Genomic DNA, 5000 nt, shown 5'->3' on the forward strand with positions numbered 1-5000 from the left:
AGGGGGGAGGGAGACGAGAAAGGGAGAGAGGGAAAGGGGAGGGGGGGGGGAAGGGAAGAGAGGAAGAAAGAAAAAAAAAAACGAACGAAAACTGAAACAGAAACAAACACACTAAGAAAAAAAAAATCCTCCCCCCCCAAAAAAAAAAAAAAATAATAATAACATGCATAACAAACGCCCATAACCCCTCAACCCCCGCCCTTGATCTCCTCGCCCTCTCGCGTCTCCCAACGACGATGCGTTTTATCTCCTCGACAAACATCTACTGTTGAGGAGATAGGAAGGGAGTGGAGGGAGGAAGGGAGGAAGGGAGTGGAGGGAGTGGAGGGAGGAAGGGGAGGTAAGGGAGTGGAGGGAGGAAGGGGAGGGAAGGGAGTGGAGGGAGGAAGGGGAGGGAAGGGTGGGGGGGGGAGTGGAGGGAGGGAAGGGGAGGGAAGGAGGAAGGGAGTGGAGGGAGGAAGGGAGTGGAGGGAGTGGAGGGAGGAAGGGGAGGGAAGGGAGTGGAGGGAGGAAGGGGAGGGAAGGGAGTGGAGGGAGGAAGGGGAGGGAAGGAGGGAAGGGAGTGGAGGGAGGAAGGGGAGGGAAGGGAGGGAGAGGGAATGGAGGGAGGGAAGGGAGGAGGGAGTGGAGGGAGGAAGTGGAGGGAAGGGAGTGGAGGGAGGAAGGGGAGGGAAGGGGAAGGGAGTGGAGGGAGGAAGGGGGAGGGAAGGGAGGGAAGGGAGTGGAGGGAGGAAGGGAGTGGAGGGAGGAAGGGGAGGGAAGGGAGTGGAGGGAGGAGAGGGGAGGGAAGGGAGGGAAGGGAGTGGAGGGAGGAAGGGGAGGGAAGGGAGAAGGGAGTGGAGGGAAGGGGGAAGGGAGTGGAGGGAGTGGAGGGAGGAAGGGGAGGGAAGGGGAGTGGAGGGAGGAAGGGGAGGGAAGGGAGAAGGGAGTGGAGGGAGGAAGGGAGGGATGGGGAGGAAGGGAATGGAAGGGAGGAAGGGAATGGAAGGAGGAAGGGAATGGAAGGAGGAAGGGAATGGAAGGGGAGTGGAGGGAGGGAGGGAGGGAGGGAGGGAGGAGGGAGGGAGGGAGAGAGAGAGAGAGAGAGAGAGAGAGAGAGAGAGAGAGAGAGAGAGAGAGAGAGAGAGAGAGAGAGAGAGAGAGAGAGAGAGAGCGAGAGAGAGAGAGAGAGAGGGGGAGTATGAGGGGGGAGGAGGAGGAGAGGTTGGTGGAGTAAGACGTGGAGTTGGAGTGGGAGGAGGAGGAGCAATAAACATCAGTTACCCTGACAAATAACAACAACAAAAATAACAGCAGTATCAATATTAATAGCGATGATGATGATGATGATGGAGATAGAGATGATAATCACGCGACAACAACAAAAACAACAATACCAATTATAATAACACCACCTCCAATACTAATCATAACACCACCGCCACCAATAACAACAAACAACAAAAACAACAATGCCAATTATAACACCACCACCAATACCAATCATAACACCGCCACCACCTAATAATAACAACAACAAACAAACAACAACAAAAAACAAATACGTAGGCCAACTACGGACCTTGCCAACAACTCCCCCCCCCCACCCACCCGTGCCATGAAGCCCCACACCGGGCTCACCGCAGGACACGTGACAACAAATGCCCACATGACAACAAGCCACCTCCCCTCCCCCTCCCCCTCCCCCTCTCAACTTTCCCCGCTCCCTTCCCCCTCTCCCCAACCCCCAGTGTCCTCCTAACAGATCACGCCCCCTCCCCCCCAACCCCACTCCCCCCGCCTCCCACCATAGAGAACAAGAGAAACCTTAGATAACATATGAATACGTGTCGATTTATCACACATGAGAACGGGGGAGCAGGAAGAGGAGGAAGAGGGAAGAGAGAGGGAAGAGAGAGAAAAGAGGGAGAGGGGAAGTGAGAGAGGAAAAGAGACTGAGATATAAGAGAGAGGGGGGGGTAAGAGAGGGCGTATGGGGAAAGGGGAGGAGAGAGTAAATGAGAGAGAGGAGATAGAGAAAGAAAGAAAAACAAGGAAAAAAAGAAAGAAAATTAAGAGAAAAAAAGAAAACAAGGGAAAAAAAGAAAAACAAGAGAAAAGAAAGAAAGAAAAACAAGAGAAGAAAGCAAGAAAAACAAGAGAAGAAAGAAAGAAAAACAAGGGAAAAAAAGAAAAACAAGAGAAGAAAGAAAGAAAAACAAGGGAAAAAAAGAAAAACAAGTAAAGAAAGAAAGAAAAACAAGGAAAAAAAGAGAAACAAGAGAAGAAAGAAAGAAAAACAAAGATAAAAAAATCCCCTTTAAACTCCCCCTTTAAATGTACCTCCATCTCTCCAAGTACCGACACACCACAGCCATGCAGTCAGAGACCTCGGTGCACACGTACTCTCGCGCGCACTCCCCTTACCCCTCTCCCCTCCTCCCCCTTCCCTTCCCTCTCAACTCCCCCTCCCCAACCCCTAATGTCCTCCTAACAGCCCGCCCCCCACACAACCCCATCTTCCCCTCCTCTCTTTCTTTTCCCTCTTTCCCTTTCTTTCTTTCCCTTTCCATTTTTCCCCCTCCCCTCCCTTCCTCCCTCCCTCCCTCCTTCCCTCCCTCCTCCTCCCCTCCCTCCCTCCCTCCCTCCCTCCTCCTTCCTCCTCCCCGCCCTCCTCCTCCCTCCTTCCTTCCCCTCCCTCCCTCCCTCCTTCCCCTCCCTCCCTCCCTCTCTCTACCTCCCTCTTCCTCCCTCCCATCCCTCCTTTCCCTCCCTTTCCCTCCCTCCTTCCCTCCCTCCCTCCCCCCCCTCCCTCCCTCCCTCCCTCCCTCCTCCCCCTCCCTCTCTCTCCTCCCCTCCTCCTTTCCCTCCCTCCCCTCCCTCCATCGGCGCACCGCAATCTGTCACCCGCCCCCGCCCCCCCACACGAGACTTTCCCTCGCACGAGCCACCAGCCGTTCAGCGATAATGTTCATAATCACGAGAACGATCCCTTGTAATGAGATTAAAAGAAAAAAATAATAAAAAAAGAAGAAGAAGAAGAAAAAAAAAGGGAACTTGAGAACGCCAGGAATGTGCATTTTTTAAAACATTTTCTCCCTCTCCTTCTCCCTATCCTTCTCTTCTTTTTCCTCTTTTCGTCCTTCTTTTATCTTGTCATTCTGGTATTTATATATATTTTTTCCTTTTCTTGTTTTTTTTATCATGTCCTGTTTTTTTCCCTTTTTTTCTTCTTTTCCTTCTGTTTTCCCCCTTTTCTCCATTTTCTTGCTTTTTTTTCTCCTTTTCCTTCTGTTTCCCTTTTTTTCTTTCTTTCTCCTCTTCCTGCTTCTTTTTTCCCTTCTGTTACCCCTTTTCTCTACTCTCTTTTTCTCTTCCCTCTCTCTTCCCTCTCCTTCCTCTCCTATCTCCTTCCTTTTCTCCCCCTCCTCTCTCTCTGCCTCTCTATCTCCTCTCTGCCTCCCTTCCTCCTTTCTACTTCCCCCCCTCTCCTTTCCATTCTCCGCTTCCCCTCTCACTACGTCTTTCACTTATCTGTTCGCCCCTTCTCTCTCCCTCTCCCCACCCCCCACTAACCACTAACGACCCCATCCCTCACACACCACGAACAAAAACACACGAATCCCTTCTCCACACAAAAACAAACGGTGACTGCGCTTTCTTTCTCTTAATTGCCGACATGAGGCCGAATCTCTGACATGACGACATGCGCCACGGATTACGGCTGCTCTCCGCTATGTGGCTCTGCTCCTTCGTACGCGTCGCGTGTGCCCTGTCGCCTGTGTTATGTGTGCTCTTATGCTATGATGTGTACTGCTAGTCGGGTCTAATGAGTTATGTGGCACGGACTATGTTTTATGTGGAAAGGGCTGTGTGTTGTGTACCGAGGGCTATGTGGTATGTGCCAAGGGCTACGTATTATGCATCGAGGGCTAAGTGCTATGTGGTAAGAGCTATGTGCTATGTGGCAAGGGCTACGTATTATGCATCGAGAGCTAAGTGCTATGTGGTAAGGGCTATGTTCTATGTGGTAAGGGCTATGTGTTATGTGGTAAGGGCTATGTGCTATGCGGCACGGGCTATGTTTTATGTGGTAAGGGCTATGTGTTATGTGGCAAGGGCTATGTGCAATGTGGTAAGGGCTATGTTCTATGTGGTAAGGGCTATGTGCTATGTGGAAAGGGCTATGTGTTGTGTACCGAGGGCTATGTGGTATGTGCCAAGGGCTACGTATTATGCATCGAGGGCTAAGTGCTAAGTGGTAAGGGCTATGTGCTATGTGGCAAGGGCTATGTTCTATGTGGTAAGGGCTATGTTCTATGTGTTAAGGCTATGTGCTATGTGTTAAGGGCTATGTGCTATGTGTTAAGGGCTATGTGCTATGTGGCACGGGCTATGTTTTATGTGGTAAGGGCTATGTGCTAGGTGGTAAGGGCTATGTGCCATGTATCGAGGGATATGTGCCATGTATCGAGAGCTATGTGGTATGTGCCAAGGACAATGTGCTATGTGTCATGTATCATAGGCTATGTGTTATGGGTCAGGGGCTATGTGTTCTGTGATACATCGCGTCATATGATCTTCTAATCAAATTTCATAAGCTCCGTACCACAAACCTACGCGATATGGACGATACTACGTGAGCTATGTCCCCCGACGTTATCCTCTGTGATAAGACACTCTCTCTTTCTCTTTCTCTTTCTTTCTTTCTTTCTTTCTTTCTTTCTTTCTTTCTTTCTTTCTTTCTTCCTTTCTTTCTTTCTTTCTTTCTTTCTTTCTTTCTTTCTTTCTTTCTTTCTTTCTTCCTTTCTTTCCTTCTTTCTTTTTTTCTTTCTCTCCTTCTTTCTTTTTTCTTTCTCTCCTTTTTTTCCTTTCTCTCCTTTCTTTCTTTCTTTCTTTCTTCCTTTCTCTCCTTCTTTCTTTCTTTCTTTTCTTCCTTCCTTCCTTCCTTCTCTCGCTCTCTCTCTCCCCCTTCCCTTCTCTCTCTCTCCTCCCTCCTTCTCTCTCTCTCTCCCTCCCTC

Source organism: Penaeus vannamei, chromosome 15 (genome assembly GCF_042767895.1).
Source record: "Penaeus vannamei isolate JL-2024 chromosome 15, ASM4276789v1, whole genome shotgun sequence".
Taxonomy (NCBI): Eukaryota; Metazoa; Arthropoda; class Malacostraca; order Decapoda; family Penaeidae; genus Penaeus; species Penaeus vannamei.